The sequence below is a fragment of the Abramis brama genome (genome assembly GCF_963993115.1).
Source record: "Abramis brama genome assembly, chromosome: 4".
In the NCBI taxonomy this organism is placed as follows: domain Eukaryota; kingdom Metazoa; phylum Chordata; class Actinopteri; order Cypriniformes; family Leuciscidae; genus Abramis; species Abramis brama.
In genome coordinates, this window is record NC_139966.1 from 33,050,894 (window position 1) to 33,074,208 (window position 23,315).

Here is a 23,315-nt window from a genome sequence, read left to right on the forward strand (position 1 = left end):
CTCTCTCCACTTTTTGCGCTGGGCATGCTGTCCCCTATCACTGCGGCTTTTTTGAACTTTCTTCTTTCCTGTCTCTATATTTTTAATCCACTTCTCTTTCTCTTTCTGTAAGTACTGCTGTCTTCTCTGTTTGTCTGCATCACGCCTGGCACGGTAGTTCCTCTGCTTTTCAGCAGCGCTCATCGGTGGGCATTGGCAAGAACCCTATAGATATAAATTTCAAAAACCTTTAATGCCTATTAACCTGATGTATATAAAATGAGCTCAAAATGATTTGGTAACACTTAACAATGAAGGGCAGTAGTTGTTATACTGGACCACCTGTCAAAAATGATTGATTGACAGGTGCCACACCCCTTCCGGTGACAGGTACCCGCCCCTTTTGGTATAGGATCAAAGGGATCAAAGAAGATGAGATGAGATCAAAGAGATCAAAGGGGTTTTGAAGTCTTTTTGACAGCTAGTTTTGACCTATTGACCCTCCTAACCCTTGATCATGTAGTTATTGACAGCTAGTTTGGGGTTTTGAAGTCTTTTGATGCCTTTTGATATTGACAGATAGTGTTTTTAATAATTACGTCATGCTATGACAGCTAGTTTGATGCCTTTTGATATTGACAGAAGGTTTTGAAGACACAGTTATAATAATTATGTCATCTAGTTTTAATTGTTTGAAGCCTTTTGAACATGACAGTTAGTGTGTGTGTTTTTGAAGACACAGTTATAATAATTATGTCATGACAGCTAGTTTTGGGTTTTGATGCCTTTTGAAGCCTTTTGAACATGACAGTTAGTGTGTGTTTTGGAAGTTGGTATCACAGGATCCTCCTCCCTACATATTCCTTAGCTTATCCGGGCTGTACTGTGAAAACTAATAAGGGAAAAACTGTGGAAGTTTATCTCACACAAATGTTGAAAAGCCATTCAGTTCTTTTAAAATAATATAAATAAATAATATAAAATAAAGGTCTTACTAAAACCTCACACCAAAAGTTTAAATAAAATGGAGTCACAAAAAATTGCAATGAGTCTCTCACAGCGTGTGTGTGTGTATGTGCGTGGAGATCAGACATTAGAGGAGATGTGACCATCTGTGTCACGGGATTTCCCCCTGCCACCCTTCGCATTTGAGTTCTGACATCTGAAACGTACTGTTCAGACACTGTGATTAAACAATGTCACAAAATTACAATCAGTTAAATGTTTAGGGGTATTAAACAAGTTTATGAATGGGTTCACAAAAATGCGTTAAATATAAAATCACATCCCCCTCCGTCTGCTCCTCCACATTCCAGAGCACAGTGATAGTGAGAAACAGAGATTTTATAAAATAATGTATATTTCACACAAATAATATAATATACAATAATATAAAATAACATCTTACTGAAATCAATTCTTTCAGTTTTAGATAAACAAAAGAATAAAAAATCATCTTACATAAAACATTCTGTTCTTTAAAAGAATATAAATGATTATAAATAAATAATATAAAATAAAGATCTTACTAAAACCTCACACAAAAAGTTGAAATAAATGTAGAACTATCCAGTTTAAATAAAATGGATTCACAAAAAAAAAAAAAAAAAATGCAACGAGTTAAATGTTTATAGAGTTGAAGAAAAAACATAGGCCTACATGTTATGAAACAATCAGTTAAATGTTTAGAGAGTTGAAGAAAAAAACATACAGCTCATGAAACAACGCAATGTATGAAACGGGTTCACGAAAATAAAAAATCATCTTACATGTTTAGAAATCAGGGCCCTCTGGCCTCTCTTTACATCAGCGTTTGACTTGCGGAGCTTTCAAAAAGCACCAGCCAAAGCGTGTGTGTGTGTGTGTGTGTGTGTGTGTGTGTCAGAGAGTCACACAAATTCAGTGATCAGGATATCAGGTGCTGAGTTTATTTATAAGAAGTATAATAAAGTTTAAATGATATATTTTAAAAACAAAAGACTGTTTAAATAAAATCTTTAAAGTTTGAATACATACGCATCTTCTATTTACCTTTTAGAAGATTACTGTAATGATTTTGTTTAAATTGAACCTAAGGTATAATTGTTATTAAACAATGTCTGTTCAAAAACTTTAGATGGTTGAAAAACTGTACTTAGTCGTCTTAAATCTCATTTATGTGAAAAGATTCAATCATAATTTTTTGTTCTTGCGGGGTTTCAATTTTGATGGCTTTTCATAGCCATAATGATTTTTGTACCCTAACTGCATATTCTATCCCATACACCTAAACACGACCATCACAGAAACCTACATTTTCAAAAATGAAATAAATAAATAAATAATTAAATAAAATGTAAACAAAGTTTTAGCTAAATAAATATATATAAATAAAAACACCATACATTTTTAGAGAGTCACAAAAGTCATCTCACACCTGTAAAATGTTTAATAATTCCTTAAGTTGTATCTGTGAGAAAATGACCACATAGGCCTATCTTCAGAGAGAGAGCAACAATGAAAACATTTAGAAACTGTGTAACTGTAATGTTAGTCTGTTAACGCCAAAGTTTTGTTCGTACTAAATTTATTTCAAAGCATAATCGTAAATGTGATCTTTTAAAATGAAAGATTGTTTTAGTCTGAAGTGTAAAGTTCTTAACTTTCTTTCTTTAAAAAATCTTTAAAGTTTGAATACATTCATATCTTCTATTTATCTTCTTAGAAGACTTATGTATGATATAAATGATTTTGTCTAACGGTGACCATAAATTATAATTGATACTAAACAGCGTCTGTTCAAAAACTTTAGATTGTTGAAAAACTGTATTTAGTCGTCTTAAATCTCATTTATGTGAAAAGATTCAATCAGCATTGTTTTTGTCCATGCTGGGGTTTCAATTTTGATGGCTTTTCATAGCCATAATGATTTTTGTACCCTAACTGCATATTCTATCCCGTACACCTAAACACGACCATCACAGAAACCTACATTTGTACATTTTCAAAAATGAAATAAATAAATAAATAATTAAATAAAATGTAAACAAAGTTTTAGCTAAATAAATATATAAATAAAAACACCTTACATTTCCAGAGAGGTGAAGTAGTTCTTTATGCAACAATAAAAACAATCCAAAAAGAAAATAGTTTAAGTTGTCATAATCAAAACAGCTCCAGATCCTTCAGAGATAAACTACAGTGTGAACTGAAGCTTCAGGATATAGGGTAACAGACCAGATGAGTCTCGGGGGGACAATGTCACAGTAAATCTAGTCCGCGTTCCAGAGCATACTACATCCAGAGTTTATACTAAATTCATTTAAAAGCATAACCTTAAAAGTTTAAATTAGACATTTATATATGTCAATAAAAGTTAAAGTTATTAAAATCATATCTTCTATTTATCTTTTAGAAGACTTATGTATGATGTAAATGATTTTGCTTAAATTTAACCTAAGGTATAATTGCTACTAAACAATGTCTGTTCAAAAACTTTAGATGGTTGAAAAACTGTACTTAGGCGTCTTAGATCTTAGATCTTTTGTCCATACAACATGGTGTCACAATGTTTTTAAGAAATCCGAGGACTCTACGTTGCTCTTATTTAGACTAAGTTGTATCTTTTTTTTTCTTTTTTTTTGGTTACATTGTTTTTATTCATCAAGTTAAATGTAAATTTGCAAATCCAAATGATAGGAAAACTTTATGATAGGAAAGTACGGACAGCGCCTTTGACCAAGCCTCTACATATGGGGCACTTGCGCAGAGAAGATGCACATTCTTTACACACAACTAGGTGACCACAGGGGATGAAGACAATGTTCACTTCCTTATCCATGCAAACTTTGCATGTGCGCTCCTCTTGAAGTCTTCTTAACTGTTCCTCCATAGGCAAGTCTGAAAGATCTTGACTCGGTGATGCAGCTTCATTGGTCTGGGCCATCAGTTCTCTCAGCAGGCAGACATCATTCTTCTTGATCCAATTGCAGAAGACTTCTGCTGCTGCATTTCCTTTCGACAGGACTAACTCAAAGAGCTGCCCTGTCTGCTGCTTGACTGTAGTGCAGTTACGAATAATGACATACTCTTTCTGCGAGATGACGTTCTCCTCTAGAAGAAGGTCCATTAAGCTCTGCACACTTTTTAGGTGCTGTGACATGGCAAGATGATGTAAGAAACTTACTTTCTCGCTCCTCCTCTCTCTTCTCATCTTCTGCACTTAAATCAGACACCAACTCTTGAACGGTTTCGTAATTTTCTCCACTTGCGAGGATTTTGCTTTGAACGGTTTGCTTCACCACAGGATTGTTCATCATCACTGCATCTTTTGAACGGTCTTCTCCAGGACCCAGGTGTACAACAGGTGGATCAACAAATTCTCTTGAGTCGCTGTCTCCATTAGTCAATAGCTGTTCAAATAGTCTTGGAAATCTTGCTTGAATCTGATAAACAAACTCTTGGCCCTTTTCTTGCAACAGGTATTCACATCTTGGAAACCACTTAGCATGTTCTACCCATGGATCATCACCAGACTCCCAACATCTGAGTCCACCATCACAACAAAAGCACTTCACGTCATCATTACGACCAACATAGTAAAAACCAGCCTTAGCCAATTGGTCTGGTCGAACAGTTATTCTTGAGGGCCAGTTGACAAATGTGAGCAACCTTTCTTCACACTGTTGCATTGCCGAGTTAGATCCATTGGAAAGGCCGCCACCAGATAAAGGTACATTATCTGCACGGTCACCTCGAACGAAGCGGCAGTTGGGGTAATGCCTCTGGTGCTCTGATACTACACGATCTCCCGGTTCCCATTTGCTAAGCTGGCCTCCACAACTGAAGCAAGCCACTCTGTCGCCCTGGCCAAGGTAGTAGAAACCACTTTTGGCAAGCTCAGCTGGAGTTACTGTAGCAAGAGGCCAATTCTGAAAGGTGTCAAGGCGTTCCTGTTCCCGACGCATGCCAGGATTGTGACAAGTCGGAGGTCGCTGGTGAGACATATCCTCAACTCCACGGGAGGAAATAGGACTGGAGAGGGCCAGGTTGCTGAATGCCTTGTTTAAGTAACCCACCTGCTCCTCCGTTTGGCCTGAAATGGATGCCGTGGTGGTTGATGTTACGGCTGTCGCAGGGGCGGAAAGCTGTAGGATGGCTACGTTGCGAAGTGGGGGAAAAGGCAGAGTGAGAGGACGACAGGAGGTTTGCGGTGGCGGGTAAAAATGTGACCACAGGGCGTGTCCACTCAAGCCCTTCTCTCTCTGCTGGACATCCCATGACTAGTGTCTAGCCGTCCATGACAGAACACATAATCTTATTAATCTTATTAAATACCCTCTATGATGCAGGAACCGATGCTAAGAACAAAATCAAATTTTGTTCAACACCACAATTTCAAAAATTGAAAAATCACCACACAATTTCAGGTATTCACATCTTGGAAATGGTTGCCAGCTCGGGAATACAGTCATTAAAATGCAGAAAACAAATATTTAAATATTTAATCTTTTAAATCATGTAGTATTTTTAATTATTCAAAATATTATTATTCTAAATATTATTATGTATACTAGTAATAATACTATTATTATGAGCTCAGACATTTTTTTATTCAGACATTTTTATTTCAACATTATACTTTCGAGTATACATTGAAGTAGTGAAGAAAATGATAGATCGGCAGTACATAAAGTAAAACAATAATGACATTTACAGATGGTCTAACCAGAATAGAAAATCTCTGCAGGCTATCATGTCTTGCTCTAGGATGTAGTTGACCAGACCTTCAACTAATTCACCAACGTCAGTTTTTGCATTTTTTGACACCAGTGACACACAGAGATCCGTTTCAAAAGTACAAATAGCGAGTATCTCTGTGATTTCGAATTCGTCAGAACATGCACGCAACACATCCAGAACTTTTCTGAGGATTACGCCATTCGGCTCTTTGCCGTTAAAAAACATGGGCGTTACATCAGTCCATGACTTTGTCAAGCCTCTTACGACATCCATTTCATTTTTGAGATTTGTCACACGTTTGGTATCCTGTGCACAATCGTTTTTCATACCACACGCAGCATCGATGATCCTGTGCATCAAGCCAACCATCTGGCCTCTAAAATGATCTTTAACCCTCTGGAGTCTGAGCTGTTTTCTGGGCCCTGGAGGTGTTCTGACATGCTCTGACATTTGTGCTTTTTTCAGTTATTTATAAACATGTTAATGGCAAAGGTGTAAATTCACTCTATATAGCACAAACAGGGCTACCAAAATATCTGATCAACATGCATGTATATGTTTGAATTTTTAAGAGAATAATGTTTATGCGTGGTTATTGGAAAAAATAAAAATGAAAGTTGCAGAAATAAGGCCACAAAACACATACTAAATATGTGGCAATAAGACTTTTGACTAATGGATGTCGTCGCCTATAGTTTTTTCTTCAAAATTATGTGAAAATAGTCTTGCTTTATCGTTCACATAAAACCATACATTGATTTAAATTGATGTAAAACAGGTTTTGCTTGGAAAGCCAATATGCGAGGGGGGCGTGAACGAGGAGTGGTTTACACCTGAGAAATACAATGTCCCACCCACTCTGCATAATGATGAGCCATTCACTCAGGTGTGAAACTGACTGAGCCACAATGCAAGGACAAAAGATATATTTAGAAGAAGACTTATATTGACCATTTAAGATTTTGCTTACATCTATCTTGTAAATATGTTTTGCTATTTTATTAAAAAGGTTACAATTACAACAATAATTACAATTTCAACAATATTTCAAGTGTACTCTTTCTTTGTAAAAAAAAAAGATTATAGGCCTACATTTTATCTATGTATTCATTAGTTTGAATATAGCCAACATTGGAACAGCTAACATCTTAGTTGATGACTTTATTTTTGACAAAAATAGTATTTTATATATAGAAATTGCTAAACAAAAGCTTATTTGACGAGGCAGTATATTCTACAGTAAAAACTGTACCCAAATCTACTAAACAAAATGTTGTCTTTCATATTTCGCCTGACTGTAACGTTGTTTTCATGAAATATTAGGGCATATTGTTAATTTGCAGTTTAATACGTTGCTTATACAAATAGCCTACATTTTATTTCAACATATTTCAGTTGATTTTTACTCATCTCAGTATAGCAATACAGTTTGCTAAAACATCATCATTCATTCACACACGCGATTTAAATTTAAACTGTCTTTGCCAGCTGTGGTAAACAGCGTGCATCTCTGCCGTTCATTCATAAACAGAAACCCACGTGAAGAAATTCACGTGAGAAGGAAAAAACTTACTAGTATTCCTCAGCTCGCTCCTTGATATACCCGCACTTCTGAGGGACATTTTCCATTATTATTATTCCTCACAGCGCTGCAAGACGGTGTAAACAAGTAATGATCTGAATAAACTTGTGAGTTTTCTCGAGCTGTATGGGGGCATTCACAGGATTGCGCTTGGATTGCCTCAGCCATTTGCGTTTGAATAGCGCACGCTCTCCGTGGGTGGAGTCACATTACATTTGAATTAGCTCTAATGAGCTCGACTGGAATCGCTCTCTTTTAATACAGATTTCACAAGATGGGAATATTTGTTTTTTTATATAAATTACTTCATTTAAAAGAAGAGAATTCAAGCTTCATGCCTGTGTGCCTGTATGCCTGTTTGACTGAGTATTCGCTGAGCTACAGTTCATTTTCGGGCGCGTTTCAGAATGGACTACACTGACAGAGAGAAGGCAGAACTCGCTTCGTGTTTATTTTTCTTTATTTGGCAAAAAGCACAACACTTTGTTTTTATTGTGAGTATACACAAAAATAATACACATTTAACAGAATCGATTGATGTATGAAACTCCTATGGAAAATCAAAGTCAACAGAGTATTTATGAGTTTCTTTTACACTGATAAAAAAAAAGCGAGCTGGTATCGCCGGCGATACCGTCGACCTCAGGGGGTTAAACATAGAGTCTAGCGTAGCTCTTAAAGGACACTCTTTGCCGGTAGCGCACTCACACGCCGGATGATACTTGTTCTCCATCAGGTTTTGCGTCGCCATTTTTTCAACTTTTCGAATAGTCCACTATTCGATGATGAAAGATGCTTTTCGTTCCTGGATTGTTCCTGGAATCACCTGAGTGAGTCCTTGCGGTACAGTCGTCCAGGGTTTGTGCGTTAATGCTCGGAAGTTTGTGTTTTTGGGTCAGAAGCGTAGTCTGCATCAGGTTCAGGCAAATGTTGAAGCGGACTTTGACAGTCCTTCAACTTTTGATCAATGAGATGATGCAGTAGCACAGCAGTCCGCGGCTAGTAGAGCTAGAGCGTGCGATGTCCTGAAATATTTATCAGGACGGCGATTGGGGTCCGCCCCCTCGCCCACCCTGTTGCGTAGGATGTACGGGTGTCGTCATCAGGAAAGCCTATGTAAATTATAGTCATGATGCAACAGAAGTAGCGTCATGGAGAAGTTATGCCACCAGAGAGAAGTTTATTATTTTTACTCAATCCAGTTACAAAATCTGATTAAACATATGCATGGGTGAATTGTTCGCCATAAGTTCTGTAACAAACATTTTGAAAGTAGTTAGGATCTATTTCATTTTGCGCATGCTTTAAGTTAACTATTAAGATGTTAAAGTTCATAGACCTTTAGCGCATTGAGTTAAAATCAATATCGCATTAAACACATCATTACCGTGTTTAATAACTTCAATAGTTATCAAGCACCAGCTGATTTAAGTTTTTCTTCAAACAAAAGTAATTTTCTGATAAATCATCGTACACCTACATTTGTGTTTTGTTGTATGCACAGATTTTGAGGGTCCTTGTCTTTGTTTCGCGGTATTTTTTAAAACATAGAACCAGAGAACCTTGTGTGGTATTCTATATCCGCATAAAGGGTTAAAATATTAAATAAACATTTTAGCGCTATTTAAAAAACTAGGACGGTATAATAATACAATGTAAATGTCTCACGTGAAGATGATGGTTTAAACCATCATTTTATCAAATCAAACCAATTCATGCGAATACTGTCGTATATGAACAAAGAGAAGACCTAGAGTTCACTAACATTACAGCTAACTGTAGGAAACAGATATCCGGGGGAAAGTGTAAAGAAAACATTACAATCACACCCGGCAATACGATAAGTGTTATGCTAGTGATGTTAAAAATTGTTAAACAATTTCAAAACAGGGTGTTTCAGAAGAAATGCAAACAAATGTTACGTGCTAATATTTGGTCTTGTTTCAGGGTCGGTATGTTCCGGTGAAAACTTTGATGAGGCCGAGAACAATAGCGCTGTTAAACATGCGCTTCAATAACAATGTTGAATATAAACAAGAATCCAACTCTAATGCGACTGAGCTTGTTTCACATATAACTTTTGATTGTTAGATATAATAGTTAGGTGATTTATCTAACCATTGAAATTTACGATATGTTAAAACATTCGGCATTATGCCGAATAAAAAGAAGATCATAGAAAGAAGAACAATTATTGAGACATAAAACACAACGTCTGTTTTCTGGATCGAGCCTAAAAGACAGATGCCTAAAACTCAAAGTATTGGTGTGGACAGAATAAAAAATGAATCAACCCTCCTTTCACGTAAAAATACCACGTATCAACTGTAATTCATTAGCTTAACTGTGCGACACACAAACGCACACAAACACACAAACAAAATAACTGTGTAATAATAACAAAATAAGTGTAATAGTTAGACGAGTTTGAAGTGTAATATGTAACAGAAAAAACAGCAATACTCATCTTTCACATCGATGTTTCGTAGACATAGCAGAAAGATGTTCTAAAATAAATATGATTTGTTTAGTCTTAAACACTCTCATACTAGAAGGACCGTCATTTAATTATCTTTATGCAATATTTGTTCATGTTTTTCATACATTCCTATATGAACATGTTTGACCACGCTCTGAGACTATATACTTTTTGCAAACTGTACAAAAACCAAAAGAAACAGCATAATTGACTAATATGTAAAATGATGATGCTGTCATGATTCTGGCTTTTCCTATCCTTTTGCGCCCTCTTCTGGTCACTTCATTCTTTACACTCACTTGTTTTACGCACGCAATCACTCACTCTCTTTGTCCCAGCTGTTTCCTATCTTCTCCTGTTCTACCCTAAGTGCATCGCACCTGTCCCCTTTTCTCTCTGATTACGTTTGCTACTTCTTCTCTCTCTTTCTCCTGCCTCTTTGTCGGATTGTTCGTTGACTTCAGTTGAATGAAGAACTGTGTTACTATCTCGCTCTACCTTATTCCTGTCCTGTCGTGTCCTGTCGGGGAATTCATCTCGCTGCAAGTATTTACAACTCATGCTCTAACCAGCTCTCTGTGTCCAGTGATACGCTTGACTGTGCTGCTGCTGTTCCCCGCTGTGTGTCTACTATGCATCCATCTCTGTGACCTGAGGCTAGCCACCTGCTGTGTTCTCGCATCGCCGCTGCCCGCTGTCTAAATACTGTTTGCAAGAGGATTATTTCTGTTTACGATCACTGGCCGTATTTTTGGCTGTTTCTGTTGTCTATTATCTACAAGGAAGATTTCTGTTGAACTGCTCTGCTGGAGGCTACCTCATTTACTTTCTATTAAAAGACTGATTCACTGTCACTCGCTATTGGGTCTTTTCTCACCTCATAACAGTACAATCCGACCAAGATGGACCCAGCGAGTGAGACTCCTTTTCAAGTTGCTGTCGAGCGTCAAGGTGCTTTACTGGGCAGGCATGAAGAGGAGCTGGTCGCCACAAGACGCGTGGTGGAATCCCTGGCTGCGCAGGTGTCTGATCTGACCGCGCAACTTCATCATCTTCGTCAAGAACCCTCTTCATCTTCTCTGCTGCCCTCGTCTCCAGAGCCTAGAATAAATAATCCACCGTGCTACTCGGGTGAGCCAACACAGTGTCGTTCATTCTTGACACAGTGTGAAGTAATCTTTTCTCTTCAACCATCTACTTACGCCAGGGACCGCGCCAAGGTCGCATTTGTGATCTCCCTCCTTACTGGACGGGCTTGTCAGTGGGGAGCGGCCAGCTGGGATGCTGAGGCGGATTTCCTGGATCGATTTTCCTTGTTCAAGGAGGAGATGATTCGTGTCTTCGATCGCTCCGCTCATGGACCTGAGGCTTCCCGCTTGCTCTCTTCTCTTCGTCAAGGGAGGCGTTCAGCCGCTGATTTCTCAATTGAGTTTCGCACTCTTGCCACGACTTGCGGCTGGAACGAGCCGGCGTTGGTGGCCCGCTTCCTGGAGGGTCTCAACACCGAAGTCAGGGACGAGATCCTCGCCAGGGAGATTCCCAGTCGTCTCGATCCACTCATCGACCTCGCCATCAGAGTGGAGAAGCGCTTCGACTTGCGACGACGAGCCAGAGGTACCGAGACCGTTTCTTTCTCTCCGCCCCCAGCCTCTTCTCTTTCATCTTCTGTCGCGGAGCCCATGCAGCTGGGGGGCTTACGAATCTCCTCGAAGGAACGAGAACGAAGAATTATGAACCGGCTCTGTCTCTACTGTGGCTCCGACAAGCACTTTGTGTCGACGTGTCAAGTAAAAGCCAACGCTCGCCAGTAATAGGAGGGATACTGGCGAGCGCTACTTCTCAGGCCCCTTCTCATCAAGCCAACACTACCATTCCTGTTCATCTGCATTGGCAAGGTTTCTCTGTCTCTACCAACGCCATGATTGACTCTGGGGCCGAGGGGAATTTCATTGACGAGACGTGGGCCCGTGAGCAAGGTATTCCTCTCAATGAACTGAAAGAGGCCACTCCCCTTTTTGCCCTAGATGGTAGTCCCCAAGATCTGCCGTGAGACTGTTCCTGTGTCTCTCACGGTCTCAGGCAATCATCGCGAGACTATTACCTTTTTAATTTTCCGTTCCCCTTTTTCTCCCATAGTACTAGGTCATCCTTGGTTAAAATTGCATAATCCCCATATTGACTGGTCTAAGGGAACCATCCTGTCATGGAATCTGTCGTGTCATGTTAAATGTCTTGTCTCTGCCATACCTCCTGTTTCATCTGTCTCTGTGTTTCAGGAGGAGCCAGGAGATTTGTCTGGAGTGCCGGAGACGTATCACGATCTGCGAGCGGTTTTCAGCCGTTCACGGGCCACTTCTCTCCCTCCTCATCGTCCTTACGATTGTTGTATCGATCTTCTTCCTGGAACTACACCACCACGCGGTAGATTATATTCTTTGTCGATACCTGAGCGTAAAGCTCTCGAGAATTACCTCTCTGAGGCTCTAAATGCGGGTACCATAGTTCCCTCTTCCTCCCCTGCCGGCACGGGTCTCTTTTTTGTGAAAAAAAAGGATGGTTCCTTGCGTCCCTGTATAGATTATCGTGGGCTCAATGACATTACGGTAAAGAATAGATATCCTTTGCCACTAATGTCATCTGCTTTTGAGATCTTGCAGGGAGCTAAGTTTTTCACAAAATTAGACCTGCGCAATGCCTACTATTTGATACGCATAAAGGAGGGTGACGAGTGGAAGACCGCGTTCAATACTCCTCTCGGGCACTTTGAATACCGGGTTCTTCCTTTCGGGCTCGTAAACGCTCCCGCTGTCTTTCAAGCACTTATTAATGACGTCCTTCGCGATATGCTCAATATCTTTGTCTTTGTTTACCTAGACGACATTCTGATCTTTTCGCCCTCGCTTCAGGTTCATGTACAGAACGTTCGACGCGTTCTTCAGCGCCTGTTAGAGAACCGTCTCTTTGTTAAGGCGGAGAAATGCTCTTTTCACACACAGTCGGTAGTTTATCTCGGTTCCGTTATTTCGGCGGAGGGAATTAGTATGGACCCTGCTAAGGTCCAAGCGGTCACAGATTGGCCAGTCCCTGATTCTCGCTCAGCCCTTCAGAGATTCCTTGGTTTTGCTAACTTTTATCGCAGGTTCATTCGAAATTTTAGTCAAGTGGCCGCACCGTTAACCGCGCTTACGTCATCCAAGTCTTGTTTTGTCTGGACCGATTCCGCTCAGAGTGCGTTCGAGCGTCTAAAGAGTCTTTTCTCTACAGCTCCCATTTTAGTTACTCCCAACATTTCTAACCAGTTTATTGTCGAGGTCGATGCATCAGAAGTGGGCGTTGGGGCCATTCTTTCCCAACGCTCATTCCTTGATGACAAGGTACACCCTTGTGCCTATTTTTCTCACCGTCTTTCGCCTTCAGAGCGCAATTATGACGTCGGTGACCGCGAATTACTCGCCATTCGTTTGGCTTTGGAGGAGTGGCGTCACTGGTTAGAGGGAGCATCGGTTCCTTTCATTGTATGGACTGATCATCGTAATCTCGAATACATTCGTTCCGCTAAGCGTCTGAACGCGTGTCAGGCTCGTTGGGCTCTTTTCTTCCCCGTTTCGAGTTTACCATTTCGTATCGTCCAGGGTCTAAGAATATAAAACCCGACGCGCTCTCTCGTCTTTTCGATTCCTCTGAGACCACTCCAACCCAGGAGGTTATTATTCCTCCTGCACGGGTGGATGGGGTGACGATTTGGGGAATAGAGAGACTCGTCAAACGTGCGCTCGCTTGCTCCGTTCCACCGCGAGGCTGCCTTAAACACTTACTTTTCGTTCCTTTCTCTGCTCGGCGCGCGGTCCTTCAGTGGGCCCATACCTCCAAATTGGCAGCTCATCCCGGTGTTCGGGGTACCCTTGCTTTAGTTAAACAGCGTTTTTGGTGGCCTTCCCGTGAGAAGGATATTCGTCGCTTTGTTGCAGCATGCGCCGTTTGCGCTCAAACCAAGTCCAGTCATTCTCCTCCGACTGGCCTTTTAAGACCGTTGCCTGTTCCGTCTCGTCCGTGGTCACACATAGCTCTCGATTTTATTACTGGGCTCCCCTCGTCGGCGGGTCATACCGTTATCCTTACTGTCGTTGATCGCTTCTCTAAAGCCGCACATTTCATCCCCCTTCCTAAACTTCCCTCCGCCAAAGAGACGGCGCAGATAATGGTCGATCACGTTTTTAAGCTCCATGGTCTCCCCTCCGATGTTGTTTCTGACAGGGGTCCCCAATTCGCTTCTCAATTTTGGAAAGAATTTTGTCGTCAGATCGGATTTTCCGCGAGTCTCTCGTCTGGGTTCCACCCCCAGACCAATGGGCAGGCCGAACGCGCAAACCAAATTGTCGGCCGCATCCTGCGCAGTCTTGCTTTTAAGAATCCCGCGTCTTGGTCCGAGCAGCTCCCCTGGGCTGAATACGCCCATAATTCTCTACCGTCCTCCGCTACCGGACTCTCGCCTTTCCAGTGTTGCCTTGGGTATCAACCGCCTTTATTCTCTTCCCAAGATCCAGACTCGTGCGTTCCGTCTGTTCAAGCTTACATTAAGCGTTGCAAACGAACCTGGAAGAGGGTTAGATCAGCCCTTTGTCGTTCTAGAACTAGGATGTGCGTTGCTGCGAATAAGCGTCGTGTCAAGAGTCCCCGCTATCTTTGCGGTCAAAAGGTGTGGCTATCCACCCAGAATCTGCCACTTCAATCCATTTCACGGAAGCTGGCTCCTCGGTTTATCGGTCCTTTTCGGATTTCTAAGATTGTCAGTCCTGTCTCAGTCAAATTGAAGCTACCTCCTTATCTCCGACGCGTCCACCCGGTCTTCCATGTCTCATGTATTAAGCCCGTTATTCGCGCCCCGTCTTGTCCTTCGCATCCTCCTGTCTTAGTCGAGGGGACTCCGGTTTATAGAGTCCGTAAACTTCTGGAGGTTCGCCGTCGTGGTCGCGGTTACCAATATTTAGTAGACTGGGAGGGGTACGGTCCGGAGGAGAGAAGTTGGATTCCATCTCGGGACGTCCTGGACCGTTCGCTTATCGATGATTTCCTCCGCTCTCGCCAGTCTTCCTCCTTGGGAGCGCCAGGGGGCGCTCGTTGAGGGGGGGGTACTGTCATGATTCTGGCTTTTCCTATCCTTTTCCGCCCTCTTCTGGTCACTTCATTCTTTACACTCACTTGTTTTACGCACGCAATCACTCACTCTCTTTGTCCCAGCTGTTTCCTATCTTCTCCTGTTCTACCCTAAGTGCATCGCACCTGTCCCCTTTTCTCTCTGATTACGTTTGCTACTTCTTCTCTCTCTTTCTCCTGCCTCTTTGTCGGATTGTTCGTTGACTTCAGTTGAATGAAGAACTGTGTTACTATCTCGCTCTACCTTATTCCTGTCCTGTCGTGTCCTGTCGTGTCCTGTCGGGGAATTCATCTCGCTGCAAGTATTTACAACTCATGCTCTAACCAGCTCTCTGTGTCCAGTGATACGCTTGACTGTGCTGCTGCTGTTCCCCGCTGTGTGTCTACTATGCATCCATCTCTGTGACCTGAGGCTAGCCACCTGCTGTGTTCTCGCATCGCCGCTGCCCGCTGTCTAAATACTGTTTGCAAGAGGATTATTTCTGTTTACGATCACTGGCCGTATTTTTGGCTGTTTCTGTTGTCTATTATCTACAAGGAAGATTTCTGTTGAACTGCTCTGCTGGAGGCTACCTCATTTACTTTCTATTAAAAGACTGATTCACTGTCACTCGCTATTGGGTCTTTTCTCACCTCATAACAGATGCATTTACTTTTAACCCAGTTGACCTCTAGAATTTACTTTTGGTGCAATTTTATCTGCAGGTTTCACCAAAGTGTGGAACTTTGATTAACTGCTTCAAGTTTTGATGAATATGCATCTCTCGGTGCAATAGTCAGATGTGATTCTGTTGTAATAGTTTAAGTGTAACTTTGTTACTCATACTTTGTGTGATTCGTAGATAGAGGGAAAGTTGCACTAAACAAAGTATCAATTTAGTCAAACAGAAAGACTATCACTTAAATTCTTAATCGTCATTTATTTCTATAAACACTGAATGTTGACGGCTCTCAAAGAAACGTCTTCACCTAAAACACATACAGTCCAACATACAAAATGTGAACCAGTGTCGTCTGCTATCTGAACAAGATGACTCAATCTAGTGGAAACTTTTGTGTATTTATTTGTGTATCACAAATTCTTAGTGATTTGGTTTTTTGAATCTTACATGGATTGTAAGGACACGTGTGATTCCTGTATAAAGATTATGTTTTAAAGTTAGTCCATAGGATGTGGAACTTTGCATCACTATGGTGTGTAAAAATACATCCAGAGATTTAAGCACAACTACTTACACACATACTAAGCAGGAGAATATCTACCTGTATATTGTAGATTGTGAACATTCCATTATCTATTTATTTGGGGTCAGAGAACATCCTTAGCTCATACATCTCTTTACTTTTGGATGTTGAAGTGTTAGTTAATAACAAACAAACAAAAAACTTGAAATCAACATGAAGCCATAATATTAAAGCTTCAGTTGGTAACTTTTGTAAAAAAATATTTTTTACATATTTGTTAAAACTGTCATTATTTCCTGACAGTAGAATATGAGACAGATAATCTGTGAAAAAATCAAGCTCCTTAGGCTCCTCTCAGTGGTCCTATTAGCCATTTGCAGAAATACACCGCTCCAGGTAAGAAACAACCAATCAGAGCCAGGAGGAGTGTCTTAGCAGTGTCAATCAAGCTCGTGTACGCGCTGATCACCCCCCTCTCTCGCACGCACAGCGTCTACAGTCGTTCAAAATCAAGATTGCCGGTGTGCCGCGCAGCTGTGCTAATGGCGGACAAACAACCAAAACTGCCAATTTCTCGAGTGGCACCTGCTCATACAACAAAGACAGGTAAACAGAAAAAGACCGATGATGATAAACAAGCGCGTCGGAGCCCATTTACTCAGTGTCAAAACTCTAGCCGCATAGCTAACATACAGATAAAATGTCACGCAGTGTGCAAAGCAACAATTGAAACCTGCTAATTCACTGGCTTGTCATGTTGCTGAAATAATGTACTAGCAAACCTTATTTAGCATTACACATCGCTAGAATAATTACTTACATACTGTAACGTTACCATTATATTATCTTGCTAGCTATTTATAACTTATAGAAAGAGTGCAACGTTATGAAGTTACATTACATGTATTGCAAAATACGTAATGATTTGAGGACCAAGTTTGTAGTCAAAGTATGGGCAGGCCATAGTCAATGTAAAGCATATTGTTGATGTTTCGTCCCTACCAGTGAATGTGCGATAACTGTTTATCTGCCGTCATCAGTGTCCCTGCATGTTTACTAGCCTGCGCGTTCACGGCAGGCTCCGTTGTGGGGGAGGAGCTGTGGAGGGAGGGCTGTTAGCGCAGCAGAGAGCGAAGGGGAGTGACCTGTAAGCTGTGGTTGTTCAAATTTTCAGGCTAAGTCAACGTTTTCAAAAAGTTCCCTACTGTAGCTTTAATAAATAAAATATGGTTTACAATTACAGTACAATGACTTCCATAATATTTTATTTTAGTAAAGGTATGCCGGGATCAGCCAACACAAAGTTGTGCGTTGTGAGTGAGACCTCGCAAAGATTACACCGATATTAGATTTCTCAAACATTGCATGGTTGCACTATGCCTGAAACTATGCCAAAAACTGTCAAAAAATCATCCGGTATCATGGTTTAGTTGAATTTTAAAACACTGTTTTTTTCTTTTTTTCTTAAAAATTATCTTGTTTAATCGTGTATTAAGTCCATATTTATCAGGTTGATATTTGTAGAAATAAGCAAAAAGAACCAGTTAATGGCCTTGTGTCAGAACACAACAGGTATGAAGATATGTTTGTTTTTTAACTTTTTATTCTAACTTTAAAGCTAGATTATCCTTTGAAAAGTGTAATACAGTATTTGATTATGGGGGAAAATCTGGAAAACTACCTTACACATGTAGGGTTTTCGCCAACTGACCTAAACCGTTGACCCCTGAAGTTATGACTTTCTGAAGGCCTAGATTCACTCGGTTGAAGAAATGGTATTTTGTCATTTAAACAACTGAAAAATAGACTATGCTTAATATCTGCTAACTCTTTATTGTGATGCTCCCCAACAGGTATTCTACTGATTATAAGTAACTCAACTATATCTCAACTTATTCTAACCATAACCCTACCAGTCCATTAATACTCTACTAACACTAATGAGAGTTTACTTTACACACTCTGACTCTCACAAGCGAGTAAGTGGAGATGCAGGTGCAACACTATAGTCAACAGCTCGTTCAAAAGAACCATCAAAATAGTGTTACCAAATTATGACTTAAAATCGTTTTAAGTATTACATTAAAAAGGCGTAATTGACAAAAATTGTAATTCTGAATTAAGTAATAATTATGTCAAAAAGTCAAAATTATGACTTAAAAAGTTTAAATTAAAATGATGACTATGCGTCATAATTATGAGATGAAAAGTTTAAATGATGACATACTAAATTGAAATTATGATAAAGTAAATATTCCATAGTGAAATTTTCTGAATTCAATATAATTGTATTTGTGAAAATGATTCAGTACTGAATCAGCATTTATGAGTTTTTACATATCTTCTGCTTGTTTCTGCAGTTCGTGTAAGCCTCTAAGACTATGAATAACTAAAAATGATTATTGATGAACTTGAATAACTTGAATTTTGTTGGCAATATAAAAAAATTGTCTTCCCATACCGGGTGAAAACCAGGAATCCTAACCGCTAGACCACATGGGAGGCGTTGATACTCCCCGGCAAATTTGAAAAGGCTGCACTGCACGGGACAATATAATGTTGGATCATAGTTATGCAGGAGAAGGAATCCTCATCGCCAAAAAGCAAAAATTAAATTTATCGGGATGTAAATAAATATCAGGATAGCTTTTCCCAGGTGGAAAGAGCTAATGAAGGAGAAAGACTTTGAAAAGGACGCTGAAGGTGCCTGCTTTCTTCTCGACAGGTAAGTCAAAGTTACGGTCTAAATGACAAGCTTTTTTTCATTGCTTGTTTGTGTAAATCATTATATAGGCAGCATAACAGTAAAACATGTACAGGTAAACTCGATGAAGTGCTATTGGAAGACATGTTGTCATAGATTCTTGACACATAACGGCTACCGCAGTTGCAACACGCATTTGAAAAAGCAAGGCGCTAGAGAGCACTATTCGTTTAAATGCAAAATAGAATTTCACCGCTAGATGGGAGAAATTCCTACACAGCATACCTTTAAGGATAGGGTCTTTAACAAAAAAGCCTCCAAAATATAAAATACTCTATCAAATCTAAAAATTAAAATAAAAAGTCGCTTGTTTAAAGCAAACAGAAATCGCTTGAAAAGTGCAAAACAATAAAACCATAACCTCTAATTTTTTGATAAAAGAGTTCCAAATGACACTTATTTTTGAGCCCCACACTTTTAAGCGCTCCAAAGTTCTAACTAGAGCAGGGGGCAGAGTTAAAAAGGAACTTTGTTGTTCTTGTCTAGCCTTAATTTACTGAAGGCTATGGATGTTAGGTAAATGTTTATTAAATTAATTCACAATATGTACACATTCATTATTAATCTTATGCCTAATATGATGAAAATGACTGTTATTTGTTTCTTCTCCTCTCACATTAAATCACATGTATTATATAGGCCTATTTTAAGTTCAAAATGGTGAAATTAGAAAAAAGTTGATTAGTTTGCCTGATTATTTTTGTTGTTGTTTAACATTTCTCAAAACAGCTGTCAAATATGAAATGTTTAGTTTAGCTACTTGCACCTTATCTCACACTTTATGACCATTATCAGCTGGAACTCGCTCTCAGCGGCTCCTGTGAACAGGGCCGTAGCTAGAGAATTCGGGGTCCCCTGAAAAATATTCATGTGGACCCCCTTCACCAATATCATATACTGTAAATAGATGAGCATGGAGGCCCAAATATAACAGAAGATGGTGATGTTGTTGTAAAACCTTTATTTTAAAAGTTAAATGTTTATATAAAATTACAACTAATAAAAAATAACAAAAAGAAAGAGATTGTTGAATAATAATAATAAAACAAATTTTAAAAAAGTAACAGCAAAATAATGTTTTTTCCCATCAGTCTGTTTTAATTCATAAATCAAAAAGTAAACATTTAGAAATGGACAAGAATGCAGTCAAATTTAAAAAAATAAAATCATTTATTGTCTTATTTTTTAATAAAGATCATATGGAACTGGTAATATTATAAATAAATGTATTCATCCAAGTGCAGTGTGTTGTATTCATGTTTTCTTGATGTAATAAATACTTCATCAGCCGGCAGGTCAGGTGCATAATGCAATGCGTCGTGACTCGTGTACATGTTTTAACTCTTATGTTAAAAAGAGAAATTTTGACCACGTAATCATTCGGCCTTTGAAAAAGTGAATGTTTGAATTCTGGTGTATGCTAAATGAAAACAGGTGAACAGGTGTATGAATGCGTCTGCAGGTGTATCTAACCCTAACAACTAATGACCAACTTTATTTTTGCTATTGTACATACATTTTATTCTTCTAACTGTCTTTGGTTAACACAGCTGGAGAAGAACAACAGGGAGGTTGGAAGACACAGTAGAGGAACTACAGAATAAATATGGAGAGAAAACAGCATTAAAAAGGATCAAGTCCATAGTGAAAAAAATCTGAAAAAAGAATATCAAACGTAGGAAAAGATTTATAATTTACTTTGTTAGTAGTTCAATATGTTTCTCAATCTTCAATAAACTTTACTATAATGTTTACATGGTTTTGGTTGTGTATTTAATTGTTAATTTTTTTAACAGATGGTGCACATTCTGGAAACATGACAAATCAACAGCATAATAATACTACATCGTTCGGACAGCCATTAATTCAGATCCCTAATCAGCTTAACTTCACAATTGACCAGAAGAATGGTGGGTCAATATTTGCTCCAATCATGGTAGAAAAGACAATATATGGTGATGTTAGCATCAGTGCGGTGAGTGTCTGATCATTTAAGAAACAGTTGCGTAGTTAAGAAATGATTTATGTATGTTATATATATATATTTATGAGTATTTTTTGTTTTGTTTTTCAGGTGTCTCACTCTACCTTGGTAAACGAACATGGTAAGATCTCTTGTTGTAGAACACTGTGCATTCTCAAGTGTGATGCTCCTGTTAATAATATGACTATCCAACTTTGTCCTGATTTTTAGAAATTCTTCCAAATGTAAGGAATGAGATGAAATCAAGAATGCTGCGTGACGCTGAGATGACTTTGGAGGGAAGTGCACCACAGACCATCTAAATTTTTTGAACCAGGGGCGGTTCTAGAGGCGGGGCCACAGGGGCCCTGGCCCCTGCTAAAATCTGATTGGCCCCTGATTGGCCCCCGTTCCTAGGGGAGGGGGGAAAATCGATTCTTAGATGCATCGCGATGCGGACGTGGACGATTCTGAATCGATTCACAAATGTCAAAAATCGATTTCTAAAAAAAATATATATATTTTTTTTCCTAATAACGTAATATTGACGGAATGCAAAAGGCGGAACTCTAAAGTGGACGTGCAGTGCGCGGACAGTCTGTGGCGCGCACATAACAGACGCATGATGGCTGAGCGCCAAATCCGAACGGCACCCTCTTCATTAAAAGCTAACGTATGTAAAACTGGCAATTTCATTGTGACCTATTTAGTATTTTTTGTATGAGAGCTTCTTTCTGTATTGTTTAGTTTTCACATCAATATGCTGTAAACCGATCTGTTATACGCACGTTACTGCCCTCAACACTCACAGTGTGTATCAGTGCAATGTCAGTCACACAAAGTTACATTTTGACTGTGCTCTCTGCAGATGTTCATTCACTGTATAAGCTGTTTTTGATTGTGGTATACAGCAAACATTTCAAGTCATAACTCTTTATTATTTAGTTGTGTATATTAAAGAGCGGCTTTGTATATTCAGAAAATGCGTAAGTCCACAAGCATTATATGAGAGCTGCTGGTAGCCTACATAATTCTATATTTTTGAACGAAAACGGTTTGTGAATTTGCTACAGCAAAATGTTTTTTTTTTTGTCTGAAGGATTATATTGCTCATTGGAAATAACAGGAGGATGTTGGTTAGAAGTCTATTATTAAATGCTAGAGATTCAGAATATGCTGAAGTGTGTATTAATTTACTACAAGTATGCTGCTAGTACAGGCACACCTTTATTTTCCTGTTGGTTCTTTGGTTGGGACATATGCTGGCAAATGTAACCTTACAGTTGACTTGCCAAATCACTTCCATTTGTTTTATTAATAAAATTTATATAGGAAGTATTGGAAGTAAGTTCATTATGGGTCATCATAAATACTTGGCTTTTAAAGTACCAAGTAGTAAAAAAAAAAAAAAATTGTTAATAATCTATAATCGCTACCCTCTGAATCGTAATCGTAATCGAATCGAATCGTGAGGTGCCTAGAGATTCCCACCCATCAATCGTCGACGAGAAGAGATGATTTCCACAGATGCAATTCCACCCCCAAACAATTAAAAATAATTTACTTTTTATAAGCGACGACATGATTATGAAACTTGAAAGGTGGAATTCAAAAAGAAGTGCATTGTGTCCTTTATGCACAGTATAAATAAATGAAAAAAATCATTACGAACTTTACTGGCTCATAATTTTTTATTAGAGCGTTTGAAAAAGGAATGACTGCCGAAATGTATTTGCACCGTACTGAATAAATGATTTTGTGTGCTTGAATGTACCCTGTATTTGGCCCCTGAATGTAACAAGTGGCCCCTTAATGGCCCCTGTTACAGAAAAATCCTAGAACCGCCACTGTTTTGAACAGACATTGTCTCACATTATTTAGTAACAATTATAATTTATATCATACATAAGTCTTCTAAAAGATAAATAGAAGATATGAATGTATTCAAACTTTAAAGATTTGATTTAAACAGTCTTTTAATTTTAAACTTTTAAGGTTATGCTTTTAAATTAATTTAGTATAAACTCTGGATGTAGTATGCTCTGGAACGCAGACTAGATTTACTGTGACATTGTCCCCCCGAGACTCATCTGGTCTGTAAGTCCTCTCGTTTCTGTGAGGGTCTGGAACATTTATTTCACACTGTAGTGTATCTCTGAAGGATCTGGAGCTGTTTTGATTATGACAACTTAAACTATTTTCTTTTTGGATTGTTGCATAAAGAACTACTTCACCTCTCTGGAAATGTAAGGTGTTTTTATTTATATATTTATTTAGCTAAAACTTTGTTTACATTTTATTAAATTATTAATTTATTTATTTCATTTTTGAAAATGTACAAATGTAGTTTTCTGTGATGGTCGTGTTTAGGTGTACGGGCAGGGGCGTAGGAGCAATTTTGAACCTGGGGGGGACAGTAAATGCTAGGGGGGTTCGGGGGAAATTCCCCAATTTTTTTTTATTTTTGTTTTTATATATAAAGTACTTA

The 23,315-nt window shown here is 39.1% G+C and overlaps 1 long non-coding RNA gene and 1 pseudogene across 2 annotated transcripts; one reads left to right on the plus strand and one right to left on the minus strand.

Annotated features, from left to right (window-relative positions):
- Positions 1-3,507: 3,507 nt before the first annotated feature.
- On the minus strand, positions 3,508-5,238 carry LOC311082169 (putative inhibitor of apoptosis; annotated as a pseudogene). The gene has a single exon. The product of its transcript is annotated as a putative inhibitor of apoptosis (transcript).
- Positions 5,239-17,941: 12,703 nt separating this feature from the next.
- Positions 17,942-22,693, plus strand: LOC311081060. Its single transcript, XR_014605787.1, has 5 exons — positions 17,942-18,825; positions 20,415-20,539; positions 20,661-20,839; positions 20,939-20,969; positions 21,059-22,693. It is a non-coding gene; the product is annotated as an uncharacterized lncRNA (long non-coding RNA).
- The last annotated feature ends 622 nt before the right edge of the window (positions 22,694-23,315 follow it).